Consider the following 17,244-nt stretch of genomic DNA (forward strand, 5'->3'; position numbering starts at 1 on the left):
GATAATGGGCCTGATAATATGCCCTTGGGAATTCCAATATAAGCCCATGTTGACACCAGAGCAGTTTTCTGCCGCTAAGGCGGCGATAATTTTAACGCCGTTTCTTGATAATATGCCCCATATTTCTTAGCAGTTGTCCCCTGCCTGCACGCCTATGGTCCTCCCACGCGTCTTCTTGTTTTCACTGTAACGTACAACTCTGGCGCAGGACTGTGGGTCCTGGAAGTGCCGCGGAAGTGGCACCCCCTGACATTACAGGGAAAGACCAGCAGAAAAGAGGACATTTTAAAAGCCCTTTGAAATGTTTATTACGCTGTATTTAAAGCTTATTCAGCAGTTGACAAGTCTAATTAAATATTAACCTTACTAACTACTTAAAGTTTTATGCAGCTCTTTATATTTTACAGCAAAATATAAGTAGTTTGAAAATGAATCTAATGAGTGTCACTGGGTCACAGAAGAAAGTGACGGGAAAAGGTTCTTGAAACAAAAAACGTAACACTTCCTTTCAGAGGTTTCCACATACTTTGAAGAGTGACCCTCATTGGAAATGCAAACAAGGAATAAATATGTAGGGTTAGACCCTCATATTGAAGAAGTTAGTGGTAGGGTCATAACGAATGGAGATGCGCTGGCACAATTGGTGCGATGCACACCAAGCTAGTACCACTGAGATCTGTATCACTTTTTATTGGGTTGCCTTTTTCAAGAAAAAGGGACATGCGGCGTCACCCCGTGTCCAATGGAATAATTGCGAACAATGGTGCTTATTTACAAGCCCCTTGTGCCACCCGTACGTCACTTTTCCCATGTTAAAAATGACGCAAAAGTGGCGCAGAGCGCTTGTAAATAAGCCCCAATGTGTACCAGTCACAAAATGTTCACAAGTAATGTCAAGTTGTACAAGCCCATGTCTTCATTTCAAACCATACCTTCACATTTTAGATTAAAAAAGTAAATTTTGGTTAGCGCCGGATTTCTATCGCTGAGATAGCGTGCTATTAGCAACGCTTATCTCAAAAGCGATAAAAATCCTCAGGCTAACTGACTAACGTGAGATTATCGCTGGAAACCCAGCAATATTCTCACGCAATGTGGCGTTAGCTTGATGATAGGGACTCACAAACTTAGCCATGATATCCACCTTCCATAGGATATCATGGCTAAGTCAGTCCTGAAGCAGGCTTAAGGAAAGTAGCGATAACAGGTGTTATCGCTACTTTTCTTGCCGCTATGCTTCATAGCGTGGGGCTTGATGATAGGAGAAATGTCACTTAGCGACATTTCTCCTGTCATGTCAGGTCAGGAACGCCCACTTTGCATCTCATTAGAGATGCAAAGCTGGGCGTTAGGAATTCCTACGCTAACGCAAGTTTTCACGCGTTAGCCTGAGCTTGCTAATTAGGCGATAAAATTATCACCGCTTTTCGGACAAAAACGGCCGCAAAAGCGGCGATAATTCTATCGCCTCACCTTGCTGATATGCCCCCACGGCAGGTTTACCAGACGTCCCGGGTTTTCACCAACTCTCTCGCATGTTATGTCAGATTTGCCCCAGGTTCCGGTTTTCAGTGAGGGTCGACTGAAAACAGTGGGATGCACGTATTAGAAAGCAACGCAGATAACATGTATGGTAACAGACTTAAAATTAAGGGCCTTATTTATGGGCTTTGCATAGGGTAGCGCCGCAGGCCTCCCTGCTGCGCTGCCCTACGGCTAAAGGGAAGGGCAGGAATGCGCTGTATCTATATGAAACGGCGCATTCCTGTCCTTTTCCTCTGCGCCGGCGCACAATGGGCTGCCATGCGCCAATGTAGGCCTCTTTGCTCCATGGTGCAAGGGTGCCTGCGTTGCGCGGATTATGGATTTCGTGCAGGATTTTCAAAATCTGGTCACTCTTAGAATTATTTGCGAATTCCATCAATTTCAATATCTACTTTTACTTCTTAATGTGCATGCACATTTTTGATTGTTGTGAGAATATGCTCTACATGTTAGGTGTTGAAAGTTCTGCTCTGTTATGATATTTAAATAATATTATTGTGGAGTCTGCACAGCAGGCGCATGAACCCAGTGAACCACCATGCCATTTAAATTAACATCTGCTTCTAGCTGCTGGTTAGGAGAACCATTCTGTTTCTCCAATTCTATATTTAGCTATTCCGGGCACCCTATTTTGGTGTCAGAAACAGAGAGCTTAGCACTCTCAACACACTTTTAGGTACTAGAAATACAAGAAATGAATGCACCTAATCTAATATTTAATCGGTGAACATGTGAAAAACAATTTTTAAACTTAAATTATTCAACATACTACTCAAACACACTACTATGAAGTAAGTACTTTCACTACCAATAAATAAATAACCAGAAGCATGTTATAATTCATTTCTTATTAGTCACTGTGATTTGTAGGATTAACTGGACAATAGGGTCTCGCTTCAGCTTTTTTTCCATGGCCGGTGTCCTGCCACTGGCCTGTAGATTTGACCTGGCTTGCTCAGCTGGTGTACTCTAGATAAGGTTCAATGGTGCCAGACGTTTCAGGGCTTTCCTTGGTGAGGTATCAGATGTCTCCTCCTGGCCTATAGTACAGAGTGTGGAAGTGACCAGAGGAGGGCAGCAAAGAGGAAACAATACATGCTGGTTCCTAAAGGCAGCCTTTTGGAACCTTCGTGCAACATGCCCATTTTAGAAAGTGAACTAATAATTGGGGTGAACAATAGTCTGCCACAAATAATTAAAGTAACTAAGCAAGGTTTTCAATAATTTAAACCTGAGCTCAACCCCTGGTAACTATGGCACAGATCAAACAGGCTTAATTTAGAAAAAATGTGCAGAGAATTTAAAAGTACCAAAACGGGTAAAAAGTCCAAAACACACCACAATAAGCCCCCTCAAATTGATAAAAACAGAGTCAAATTTATTGAACAAAATGAAATCAAAAGGACAAAAATTCAATAGGAGGAACCAGAAACATGAAGTTGTTTTAAATATTTAAGAGCCACGCTCAATAACCAATAAATAAAACAAATAAATAAATAAAGAGAAAAAGTGCCAAGAAAAAGTAAGGTGACTGGTACCAAGCACAATTTGAGCCTGACCATTATGGAGCATGGGCCGGCAGTACCAAGCCAATTTGTCCTGTTGAAAGATTTTATCTTAGAATTAGCCTCTAAAATGGACGTAAAAATCCTGCTGTTGCAGGAGCAAGGTTGCAGGCTACATCTGAGGAAGTTCTCTCGAAGCCAGATAGTCATTGGATGAGGTCCTGCTGAAGCTGTTGGTTTGGCAGGAAAAGCTCCAAGCAGAAAAGGTTCAAATTGTGTGCAATGGAGAGTTTGCTTGTCGTCCAGATATTTTTCATGCCTTCGCCCAGGGTTCATACTTAGTCTGTTTTTTTTAGAACTCCAACTCCTCCAGCGGGAAAAGGTTAAAGGATGTATTCGATAATGAGTTTCACTAGGCCAGATAACTAATTACAGAGGACTAGCTGAAATGGATTGCTGCTGCTGGGAAGCTTGGTAAGAAATTGGGTTATTGATTGAGAGGGGTGATAACCCTACTCAATCAACAACCGCAATCTTTGTCAGGGTGAACCACAAAAAAAATCACTAAATTAACCTGTGCTTAGCAGTCTTGTCCCTTGCCACAAAAACAGTCAGGGTTAACTTATAGGCTTTGTGTAAAGTAATTATGCAGTACACAAACAGTTTCAAAGTGAAAACACAGCACAAGAAAAATAGCACACAAATTTAGTAAAATAGAGAACAGCTAAATGAATAAAATGACACCAAATCGAATTAAATCAAATCAGTAGAACCAGAGTTAAGATTTTAAAAAAAAAACAAGTGGAAACATTGCACCTAAAAGATCAAAGTGACAACAAGAGATGTCTTGTCACACAGGACTGGGGCACAGCCAAAAGTTAAAGCCTATCTTGATGGAGCGCAGGTCGGAACAACAAGAAGGATTGGGCTCAGCTTCAGCTTACCTTCGGACTTAGAATACATTTTAAAGTCCAGAGGAAGGAGGAGGAACCCAAGGAGAATCATCCTCACAGGGAGGAGTTGGACGAGGTCTTGGTGAAGCCGTCTATGATTGGCTAGAAAAAGCTCTGAGTGGAATAAGCCACATTTCCAGGGAAGGGGGCCATCTTTGTCAATGGGTAGCCTGTCGCCATCGAGCCCAGTAAAGATGCTTACCTTCAGACTTAGACAACTTTTCGGAAGTCGAAAACATCCAGCAGGATGAACCTGTAAGCTGTAGCCGAACAGGGCTCCAGGAGGTCAGATACTGTTGCTCGGAGGTTTTGCTGACATTTTTTTGCTGCTGCGGAGAGGAACGACAAGTTTTAGAGTTAGTCAGGAGGAGCACCTCTAACATCACTTCCAAGGGTCCATAATTTGGGGTGATCCACTCAGGGGATTAGGACTCACTCCAGCAGAGGTCAGGTACGAGGTTCAAGTTCTCTGGAGCTTGTTATGTTCCTGTAGCTCACACAGGAGACCTGCCAACTAGCCCTTGGAGTCCAGTAGCAAGGAAGGCCTCTAGCAGCAGGGCAGTACTCTGGGGAGCAAGGCAGCCCTCCAGCAGCAGAGCAGTCCTCTGGTAGCAGCAGGGTAGTCCTCTGGAGAACAAGACAGACCTCAAGCAGCAGGGCAGTCCTCAGAGGGTCCAGAAGTCCTTCTGAAGGCTTTCACGGGCCCAGAAGTGTATTGTTGAGTGTCTCAGGGGGTCTAATATGTATACCTGGTGCCACCATTTGAAGTTGGGGATTCTTCTAGGCTACCCCCGCACCTACACCTGGTTCTGCAAAGTGCATCCCTTCCCCTGCTAAGGCTTCAACAAGTCTGGAACGACAAAATGCTAGTGTCAGGTTCCTTTGTGTGTTTTCTGGAGGCTGCCCTTTAAAATATATCTGGGGCAGGGAGCAGCTCTGCCCCGAGCAATCCAGGCAGGATAGCCCATCCTGCCAACATCCAGTCCCCTTTTTCTCACTGTCTGGGAGGAATATACAATGCCCAACAGCTATGCCATTCACAATCATGTAACCCAAGACACTTGCAGCAGGCACTAAAGGGCTAGGAGAAGAAAATGCCAACTTTCTCAATGTGGCATTTTCAGAATATTGACTTAAAATCCAACCTTCCCAATAAAGAGGATTTTAAATTACAATTCATTTGAGTCCACACATGACATTCCCATCTGTTCTCAATCAAATGTTAGCACTTATTAAATGTTATCCTATGGAAGAGTTGGACAACTTAAGTGTTTTTCACTACTAGGACATGTAAATCGTAAAAACACATCCTACTTTTGAAATGCAATGCACCTTGACCTATGGGCTTTTTAGGGCCTACCTTAGGGGTGCTGTATATGCATTAAAAGGTACATTTAAGCCTGACAAAAGGTTTATTTTGACAGGTCGAATTGGCAGTTTAAAGCTAAAATACAGGCTTCAATGGCAGGCCTGAGACATGTTTTAAAGTGCAACTTTAGTGGGCAGCACAATGAGTGCTGCAGGCCCACTAGTAGCATTTAATTTACTGAGCTTGTTTTCCATTTAGTACCATATACTATACAGGTAAATTAAATGGACCAATCAGGTTTAGGTTAAGTTTATCATGTTTTAGGGAGTGAGCACATGCACTTTAGCACTGGTTAGCAGTGTTAAAATGCAGAGTCTTAATGCCAAAACAAATGAAATTCCAGTAGCGGCTGGCATCTACGGGGCGGACGTGTGAGCACCAACAAAATAAAAAAATACATGACTGGCATCTACGGGGAGGCAAAATAAAATTAAAACAATATATAAACACTTGCCTAGCCTCCACACAAGACCTCTTCTTTCTGAATCTGCAGCCCAGCCACCAGGAAACTCCCTTGACCAATCCTGGCCTCTTGATATGAGAGCAGCACCCTGATTGGAGGGATCTCCACAGCGTTCTGGAGACCGGCACTTCTCTAACCCAACTGTCTTAAGACAGCTGGGTTAGAGATGTTTAAAGTGTGCATGTGTGGCTCGCCATCGCAAGACGGCTGGCCAAAAAGACTTGCGTATTTTAAACAGTGCACATACCGCCAAACCTCCTTCCCACTGCTGTCACTCAGCAGAGCAGTTGCCCTGACCCATTCTGATGCTCTGTTACCATTTTATTTTTCATCTCTGGAGCTTTGGGGATATTTTAATTGGGGTGATGGTCCACCGCTCCAATGGAGGATCGGCCAGAAAACAGGAGGGTTGAAAGCAAAAAGTATGGGGGAAGAACACAACAAGGATGTCAGGTGAGTTTAACACCTATGCCACTACAGACCAAAGTGCCAGGATGGGGTGCATGGACACCACCACAAACCACACTACATAGGTACTGAGGAAATAAGCAGGATGGAGATGATACCAGGGGGTATCAAAGACAACCATACGTACAACAGTTTGAAAGAGAAAGGTAACCTAAGGATACAAAGGAACAAAAAGGAGATGGGAAAGATCGAACAGTAAAGATTACGGTTGTACTGTGACTTGATATAAAGATGAATGAAACACTGGAGGCTCTTCATTCCTTCACAATAGTGATTAATTTAAGCAAAGTACAAAATGGTGTCTTGTTGTGTCTCACTTCAACCGCACCAAAGGTGGATTTTCTGCTTTTTTTTTGTTGCCATTCCAGTTTGCCTCAGAGGATGATGCCCGCCAGTTTCCTGGGTATAAGAGATAGAAGCGGGCAGAGAATGTATTGACTTCCCCAGCAATCATTAGGAGAACTTCTTTTTACATACCTGTTATTGTACCTGGTTATGGGTGATGTGATATTTAATAAACACCAAGAACTTTTAAAGCCCTGTGTACCCTGAGAAGTTTTTTTTTGCCTGAGGGTTGCTTGTGATCACTTTCACTTTCACCCGCCCATCACACTTGTAGAAAAAAACTGTGTATCCATGAGGAAAATAAAACTTCAAGCATGCAACGCCACGAGAAATTCAAACTTAAATAGTACCACCGGCCTAGCTCTACGGCGGTTTACTAAATCAACTCAGTATGCGGCTGCCAGCCACTTAGCCCTACGGCAGTTTCCTAGGCAGTTTAATGCCCCCTCCCTAGGCCCATTCCCTCGCATGAAGCATAGTTAGCATTGGCATCTGACCAGCAGCGTTCTTGGTTCTTCGGTTTGGTCATGGTGACATTGTTTCCCTCAGTGCACATCTGTCCCAGGTGATGTGCTTCCCTGTCTGGAGTCAGCCAGTGGGAAATCTTCTCCTCCGTTGCAGGTCTTCACGGCTCTCCAGTATGCCCGACGACTCTGACTTCTTCTGGCAACCTCCGCTTCTCCTCTGAGATGCTCCAGTTTCCATCTTGCAGCCATGCCCCCTGCACTACGGAACAGTTCTATTTAAAGGGACAGAGTCCATGATTAAGGGTGTCCCAATACTCAAACTCCACAGGTTGTGCCTCTGTGTTCTCAGGCTTCAGGGGGAACCAAGGTGATATGTGAGGTATGTCCTCGTCCTTGTGACACAAACATAGGCAACACAATGAACGGTGCAAACTGGTATGACACAGAAAGCCGCAAAAACTATTGACATGCTTTCAGATGATTAAATCAAGCATTTCTTCCATCATCTTTTTTTTGATGCCCTTAGTGTGATGGATACGCCCAGATGTAGGTCCCGTGCTCACTGTATGTCTGGAACAAAGCTTGTGTTCCCGATCAGGACAGAGCCTGGCAGTTTGGGCTGAACTGCTCTTATTGGAGCAGGGTTAAGATTTGCATAAGGATGGGTATAAAACTGAGGTGTCATGGTGGGTGAAAACCAGTGAATTGTGATGCGGCCTGAGTCATTAGCAGTGGCTGAGATTAATTTAAACATTCCATCTAACACCTTGTTTTTGATGCCCTAAGTGTGACGGGTATGCCCAGATGTGTATCCCATGCTCACGGTGCCACTGAAACCAAGTTATACCTGGCTGATGAGCTGTAATAAGGGTGTAACTGGTCCAGGGCTGCTCGTATTTCCGTTTAAGGAGGACCTGGCCTGGAAGTTAAGATTGGACTGTTCCCACTGAAGTTTTTTTCCACACCAGCTGTTTTGCAACATTTTCTTCATTTTGTGATGCAAATCAGTTGCCTTACAGCATGTGTATCTACAGAACGTCTAGCATTTACATTTGTGAGGCAGGAGGCATTTTGTGACTCCCTGCAAATCTCACCCCCACATTTGTATTCGTTACACTTTAACATATTTTATAAGCAGGCCATGTCTCACGAAGGGACAACTACTGCTTTAATGTCCACATGTAATGAATGACATTGCAGGGAGGATGCTGGGCTCTCTTGGCATCCCACCATCATTCACAAAGTGAAAGCTGTCCGCTGGGGAACTGTGAGGCACAAATAGGAAAGGAGCACCTCTTTCACACCCCCTCCAATATTTGGCTTGGAATGATTTTGTGAATCGCCCACTTTTCTCCCATAAAGTCTCATGGGGTATAAAATGTATTACAAGCCTTGGCAAACCCAATCAGCCTTGGAGCATGGGAAACAGAGTGTTTGAGAAGGGAGCAGCAAAAGAGAGGAAAGAAGGAGTGTGAGGCGTGGCTTGAAACAACACAAGTCTGCTGCACATGAACACAACAGGGCAAAGAATAAAGGGACGAAGGGGGAACACACTGAAGCGAGATGGAAGGGTAGGTGGTAGCAATACGATGTGGTCGCAAAAGAGGAAGGAGCCTGACATTTGTTACCATTGAGTACTGAGATGAAACGGTACTGAAACATGGAAATTGAAAAATAGTGCACCAGTGGAAGAATAGAATGCATCCAATCAAAACAAGGTGAAAACCGGAAGACTCCTGTGAGTGAAACAAATAGAAGAGCGAGGAAAACTTTTGAATCAGAAGTAGGGAGAGAAGTGCGAAATAATATTCTTAAGCTAATAAGGCACTACTCTGTGCATGCAAAGGTGTGTTAATGTAGTTTGGCCTAAGTGAAAAGTTTTAAAGTGCTGTGCACGTTAGGAAGCTGCTGCTAATATTGTGCTGCTTCAGAGGTGCACCTGCACTTACGAGTGAAGTGCGGCTTAGGAGAGTGACTGAAAGCTAGCTGCACATGTGGTTATTTCAGACACTGTTGTGATTGATATGGAGTAGATCCTCTTTTTAATTGAATATTATACACCAGCCAACACGTGTTTCGTCCTCGGGTTGAGTCACCCTACAGCTTCTTCAGGGCTGGAATTATCAATTAATACAATATTGTCTAAGAATGTAGCATCAAATCTTACTTATTTGTGACACCATACCAAGGTGCTCCTGTGTTACACCACAATATTGCTTTCCACACTGTGATGCACCCAGAGGTACCCTCAACCATGTTAATATAACAATTATTTTCAGATTGAGATTATACAGTTTTTTACCAATTATGCAACAATAATTATAGGTGATTAAATCTCAAAAAGGTTCTCTATGTAAAACACAATTAACAGAAATGGTACATAGATCACGTTTTTTAATTGCCACTGCCACCAGAGGAAAGTGAGCACTCTTTAAATATATCCCCATGCAATATGCAGGCCAACAAGTAACGTGCTCCAAAACTCTATAACACCTAAAATAATCATTGTACCTGTAATGTCTTGCCGTATTCTAAAAGAGAAGTCATGACATTATATTATATATATCTGACCTACTGTGTGATGACTTATCCATTCAGGACTTACATGATACAGTAATGTTACTATCTATTATGGACATGAAGGGTGACGTAACTACTGCAGCAAGTGTTCTAGAATACCTTAATGCACCATTTGATAAGATTGATGAAAATCTAAGTAGAGGAGAACGAGATGCCCTGAAATCACTGATCTCATTATACGAGAAGCAGACAAAGGGGGCAATATCGTTATCATGAATCATTCTGATTACAACAAGGAAATTATGTCACAACTTAATAATTCACATTGTTATGAGAAACTTCACAATAATCCTATGTTTGAGTTGAGTAAGATGATCAATCTACAACTGAAAAATTGGTACGATGATGGTTTGTTGACCATGGACGTATTTCAGTACTTACGCATTGACCGACTGAGATACCCATGTCTGTATATGCTCCCTAAAGTCCATAAAGATGCAGTATTCCCCCCAGGGAGGCCCATCGTATCAGGTATTGGGGGACGTACAGAGAGGATTTCAGAATATGTTGACTTGTTTTTACAGCCTTATGTGGAAAAACTTCCCTCATACATGAGAGATACTAAACATGTTCTGAATATTTTACAGGACGTACAGTGAGAATCTGGATTGTGATTAGTCACAGTTGATGTAACATCTCTTTATACGTATATTTCACACCAGCAGGGAATTTCAACTTTGATTTGTACTTTCAGCACTAGATCAGTAAACTATTATGCACACACACAGATGCTATTATCGATGACTAGAATTATATTTGGAGTAAACTGTTTCCTTGTTTGACCAATCATGGTATCGACAGTTGCAGGGGACTGCGATGGGCTCCAGATTTGCCCCTTCTTACACAAACCTCTTCATGGGGTTGTTTGAGGAGGGGGATATCTGGGGCTCAGGAGGTTCAAAATGGATTGATCACATTTTATACTGGGGGCGGTATATCGATGATTGCCTATTGATTTGGACAGGCAACGAGATGCAGCTGAATGATTTTTTCACTTATCTCAATTCCAATGATGCCAATATAAGATTTACTAGCAAATACAACAAGGATCGTATAGAATTTTGGAATTTAGATATTTATGTTAAGGATAACAAACTGCAGAGTAAACTCTTTCGTAAACCTACCTCATGCAATGCTACCCTACACGCTTCTAGGTCCCATCCCAAAGGTCAATCCAATTCAGTACTTTTACGGAGAAATGTTAAGGGCAAGAAGGAATTGTAGTGATTATGAAGAATATCAGTTATGCTTACAGGATATGGAGAAGCGCTTACGATACACACATTGGGTTTCTTTAAGTGTGGGTATTACACGATCTGCAGATGGGCTGGGGACAACACTAAATGTTTTACAGATATGAGACTGAGAAACTATACTATATGCCACAGTATCACATGTCACACTAAGTTTGTGGTTTATGTTATATTGTGCGAAGGTGGACCCATGTATGTTGGGAGTACGATTAGGGCTCTAAAGGATAGGAAATATGAACAAATGAGAGCAATAAAAATGCTGGACCCTAAATACCCAGTAGCAGTACACATAAGAGAGTGTAAAACTCAGGGACCTCACAAGAACATTGAGTTCTTTAGTATAGATCATATATCACGCGACCCAAGGGGGGGAAATAGAGAATTAACCCTTAGGCGATGTGAAGCAAAATGGATTTTGCACTTACAGACAGCTGACACATTGAGGATAGGTATTTTAACCCTTAGTCAATCGGAAACACTGATCCTGCCAGGGGGAGCCTCCTGTAGTCGCACATTCGTCAAGGCATGGTTCCCTCCTATCAAACCTGCATTATGCTTGGTCAGGATCTCCCGATTAACTAATGGTTAAAATACCTATCCTCAATGGGTCTGTAAGTACAGCGTGCCCACCACACTTACAGCACACTTTAGTACATGTGCTGATATTGCACTTTCGTGGCTACTTCCACTTTTTAGCCACTTCACGATGGTCCTGATGAAAGCCTCACGATCCACGTAGAAGGATGAAACTAGTTGACCTATATTCCAGGGATATTGAAGCACAACTTTTACCTTCACCATATCCGCCTGAGTTTTTAATCATGTCCTAAGACCCTTTCCTTAAGGTTTTTCAAAAGGGCACTTCTTAGAGACATGTTTAACATTTCTTCACATCACGTTGAGTAATCACAGAGCACTTACTTCACACCACAAAACCCGCTCCGCTGTAATCAGGCGTTGTAGCACAGCTGGGTTGCATTCGGCAGCCTAGCTGGGACCCCAATGATGAAGCATGCCACCAACTAGGTTGGTGGGTGAGGGGTCTTCTTACACATCCACTGGATGTCTGCGCTCCTGTACAGGTTACTAAGTCACCCGAAGCGACCATATTTCCTGGTGGGCTTGTCCACGTTGTTTATACTAGTAACTTGGGAAAGAGGATGTAGCCCTATTTCTCCTTTCCTCACTCTCTTGTTGCTTATGGCTTATTATATGATAGGCACATCCCTTGTATCAACAAACACTAACAAGCAGAAGCAAGTGTGTACTCAATTTAGGATTTTGTATAATACGAGTTTTTTACATGGTTCTTTATGCTGTTTTTTTACATTGTCACCTGGCCGATAGGGATATTGTCTGCATCACTACGTTAGCAGGAGCCCTGCAGCCATGATGCAGCTTTTGCGCATGTTACCACATGCCTTTATTTTTGCGAGACTCTGTTTATGCCTTTCACATGAGAACCGTCTGCTGTCTTCTTTCTCTGCTTGTTCCTGGACTTTAGTCTGAACATTGTGAGCAAGGTCGATAAACAATGCTCCTTGTTATCCTGTTATAGTCAGGTGCTAGCACCTAGACCAAACATACTAATGCAGCTGCTGCTGGAAGGTCGTACTTTGATATTATGGTGATGACTGTTTAGGTGAGACTGTTGGAAGTGGGGGTCCTTATCGCTTACTGCCGCCACCAAATGCTAGAGGCGGGAGTCCCCGACCCTTCGCTTCAATGTTAGGCTAAATAAGGACACCGTCTGAGATAGCCCTTTGCACCCCCTTAGAAGCTTGGCACGAGAAGTCAGGCTTATCTCCAAGGCACGAGTGTACAGTATGTGCAACCACACTCACAGTAACCTCATGATGGCACCACAAATAGACTCCACACAAGTTTTGATAAAATGAGTATAATCTTTATATAACCAATTATACGATACAATCATGCAATACAAAATAAACATATAAGAATGGGTAGTATTCTTTCCGGTGGGTTGGTAGGTTCTAATCCCAATCACCGCTTCTATTCAATAGTTAAGCTCACTTATAACCGTATTCAAAAGGTTAGGCCAGTCGTAATGCTAGAATCACACACGTTGCAAAAGGAAACAAATACTGCAATGCGTAACGATATTCTCTTCTACTGTGCAACATAGAAACAATGCCATACGTAGTGCCACAGTCATGTACTTTGCAATACAAGGAATAATGCAATGTGTATCACCACCAGCATGCCCTGTACCAGGAAGAAACAAAGCAATGCGTCATGCTACAATCCTGTATGGTGCAATGAAGAAATAATACACTGCGCCACATTATAAACAGGTACTGTGCACTGAAGAAATAATGCAATGTGCCACGTTAAAATCAAGTAATCTGCAAGTGAAAAATATCGCAGTGCGTAGCGAACCAAGCATGTAGTTCGTCAGGCACAAATGAGGTCAGGCGTCATACGACAGTTCGATAGTTCGTTAGCAGCAATAATGCAATGTGTAATACGACATTTCTAGTTGCTCTGTTAACAGTGCCCCCGCAATGGATCAAATGATGACACAAAGGTGCTGCTTCCCACTCCGGCCCCAGTACTGCCCCTACTTGGGTCAGAACGGGCTGGGATCCAAGCCGAAGCAACGGCTCGCGCAACTGCCAGAAGCGGGAGGCCGAGAGAGTGTCCCTCCGGTCCCACACCTCACTCCCAGGTGTTGATCCACGTTACCGGGGGAGCGCGACCCCACTCTCCTCCCCACTGTCAGCGACTTGGGCCTTGATCCAGAACTCCGTCATGGGTTGCGGCAGACTCGGGCCGCCGGCTCAGCTCTTCCGATGCTGCCGGTCCGGGCCGCTGCTTGTTAACTCCAAGGGCCAAATGACTTGGCCCGCCTTCCGGCGGTCTCAGTTCACACCGAGATCCGCCCTCAGCACTGTGGAGACTTGACTTCAAATTCAGTGCACACCTTACCCAGGCACTCCTCACCAGCGCCTCAGGTTGCACTTTGACACGCACACTGCGTGTCCAAGACTTGCATCTTACTGAAACAAGCAGCTGGGTTATAGAGGACTGCACTGCCAAAACAAGTCACTGAAAAGTGGTGAAATATTGCCCGTCTCAGATGGCCAGCTGCTATATGACCATAAATTATAATAACATTCACAGGGGTATGAGAGGCAATATATTGGAAGATTTCTGCAGTATGAACATGAAATATGAAAAATTAATGAGTCCACGTCGATGCTTGTATTCCTTAGTTGTTTTTATTCTTGATGTGCTCAAAGTTCAATACAGCCAATGCGTTTCGCCCAGACATGGGCTTCTTCAGGGCAAGGTAAGAAAACGTTGCAACGCCTTTGGGCAGGATAAGCATTAACGTTAGGTCGCGTAAGTTCCGTGACTGAGAAGTCTGAGTTAAAGAAACCTCTCAGTGGATTTGCTGAGGTGATCCTGGAAATGCGAGGAGACTGTGGAATGCCTCCTGTGGGCTGATCCTTGGTAAGGATAACAAGATTAGTTCAAGTAGTAAAGATCCGTGTGCGGGGAGCCTTCAGCGCCGGTTCATTCTAGTAGGTAGATCGGTGCCTCAGTCACGGAACTTACGCGACCTAACGTTAATACTTATCCTGCCCAAAGGTGCTGCAACGTTTTCTTACCTTGCCCTGAAGAAGCCCATGTCTGGGAGAAATGCGTTGGCTGTATTGAACTTTGAGCACATCAAGAATAAAAACAACTAAGGAATACAAGCATCAACGTGGACTCATTAATTTTTCATATTTCATGTACATACTGCAGAAATCTTCCAATATATTTCCTCTCATACCTCTGTGAAAACTTGCATCTTCTCTGGTGCTCACAACCACCCGGCGCTCTGCACCAATGCCCCGCTTGCACCTCGACAAGCACCCTGCGCATCCGAGTCTCACCTCTTCTCCCGATGTACACGATATCCAGGCACTCCTGACCAATGCCCTGGCTGCACCATGACACGCACTCCGTGAGTCCGAGGCTCACTCCTTCTTTTGGTGCACACGATGCCCAGGCGCTCTTCACCAATGCCCGGGCTACACCACAACACGCACTCTGCGCGTCCGAGTCTCACTTCGTCTCCCCGTGCACACCAGGACCAGGTGCTCCTCTCCAACACCTTGGTCTGCACCCCGACACCCACCCAGCGCATCCGAGGCTTAGCTTACTCCTGCGTGCCCACGATCACAAGGCACAACTTCTGAGGGTCTCAAGCTGCAAAAGCACGCGCACACCGCATTGCTTGGAGCTTCTCCGGAAACTTTTATGTTCCTGTATTTCCAAACAGGGAGCCAGCTCACCGCGGGCCCTTGGGGTCCAGGACACAGCACAAAGCACAGTCCTGTTCATGAAGGGGGGACACCACCCACTGCAATGTCCCTTCAGTCTCTTACTAGGTAACAGCTACAAACTGCAGGCCAGCCCCAGATCACGAAGCAAGGGTCAATCCTATCCAGCAGTCTCTTCAGCAACTTCTTCCTTGGCAGAGGTTCTTCTTGACCATGGCACAGGTCAGAGCCTCTGCAACACTCTAACTGTCCATCTCACCATTTACAATGACACCAAATTCTAGGTATTTCAGTTCTCTCAGTTATACCCCTTCATGTCTTTGAAGTTTGTATGTGCTCAGGGGTCCCTGACCCCTCCCTAAATCAGTTCTGGGTGTCTCCCTCCCAGTGTCACCTTTCTCCCTTTGATACTGGGGGCCTGGATCCTTAATCACTCAGCTGGAGATGGGTCAATTGGTTTATAGCACCAGCTCAGGCCTTTTCACCTCCCGGGCTTCTCCTCCCCATACTCTCCAGATGCAGAGCAGCCTGGTCCTATCTCAACCCCCTCCCTGGGTCAATACCTCTCCCAGCTCCTCGCACATCATAGATCCAGACAGTCATTCCACATTCAACAGAGACACACAGAAATGCTTAAAACACAAAACTCAGCCACTTTCTAAAAGGTTGGTTTCTGAACATGTGTTATGATACTGTGAGTTCATACATACCAAACTTCACCTCTCCATTTTAAACTGACAGGAAACTAGGCTAAACAAATACAACACCCAGCCTCCCCCATTCTGTCCTATGGGCAGAATGGCCTTTCTGCAGTGAAAAACGAAATGTAGTGTTTTTTCACTGTCAGAACATAGCACACACCTCAGTACATGTTCTGCCTTTTACTTACACAGAACCCTGCCCAGGGGTTACCTAGGACCTACCACAAGGGTGCCCCTTGTGTGTGCAAAAGGGAAAGTTAGGCCTGACAAGTGATTGCACTTGTCAGGACAACATGCTAACTTAGCACACAGCGTGCAGGCCCTACACTGAAGGCCTGAGTTCCCTTCTCTGCGCGCCTTTGCATTCCTAGCCCTAGCACACACAGCGTGCATCACTATGGGAATTTACTAGTAAGGCAGCATACCAATCATGGCCAACCAATTACCACTACACGTTACACAGAGAACCCTTGTACTTTGACACTGATTAGCAGTGGCAAAGTACCCAAAGCATCTAAATGGGCAACTCTATGTCAGGAAAACGGTCTAGGGGGAAAGCAAAAAGTTTAGGGAACTTTAGCCAAAAAGGCCAAGTCCTTCAGAGACACCCTTGGAGAGGGACCTTTCCAGGGACAAAAGCAACACGCACCTACAATGTAGAAATACCATTTATAGTCTAAGGTATGGGGTCTGCTGACAAAACCCAGAGATCTTCTTTTATATAATAATACATCTTCTTACCAAGGGGAGAGAGGTTAGGCATTATAGTCCTTTCTCCACTGTCTGTATATGTTCACATCTCCCTATATGATGTAAGGCCTAGCTGCAATGCTAACTTTATTAGTTTTATGCATTTTTATGCTTGTTGTAGCCCTTTTACTGCATGTTAGATCACAATAGTTAAAATAAACATTTTAAACTGAATTTGTGTCTCTGTCAGATCTTATTGTAGAAAGATACGAGAGTGTAAGCGAAAAATATGTCTTGTTACTGCGATTCCGCAGAGATCCGGGAGTGTTGTGTTCTGGGGTGTCTAATCATTTGCTTCTTTGTGAGTGAGTAGTAGAGAGTGTGAGACACTATAGCTAGTCAGTCGTGGGCACTAAGGTGGTGGGAAGGCTTAGCCTCTTTACACTGAGGTCCCATAATCCTGAGCATAGCTCTGTGTATGTGCAGAATCCCTGCAACAACATGTGATGTTGGACGGATCATTTGTAATCCATACCATTCAGGTATTTATTTCATACCTGATCCTCACCACATACCTGTGAATTTTGGATATTGTCTTGTGATTATGCTT

At 44.2% G+C, this 17,244-nt stretch overlaps 1 protein-coding gene across 1 annotated transcript in view; it reads left to right on the forward strand.

The window, feature by feature from the left end:
• Positions 1 to 17,244, forward strand: part of LOC146855282 (uncharacterized) — a 401,924-nt gene that overhangs the window by 101,114 nt on the left and 283,566 nt on the right. The window lies entirely within an intron of this gene.

The sequence above is a fragment of the Triturus cristatus genome, chromosome 4_1 (assembly GCF_964204655.1).
Source record: "Triturus cristatus chromosome 4_1, aTriCri1.1, whole genome shotgun sequence".
NCBI classification, from domain to species: Eukaryota; Metazoa; Chordata; class Amphibia; order Caudata; family Salamandridae; genus Triturus; species Triturus cristatus.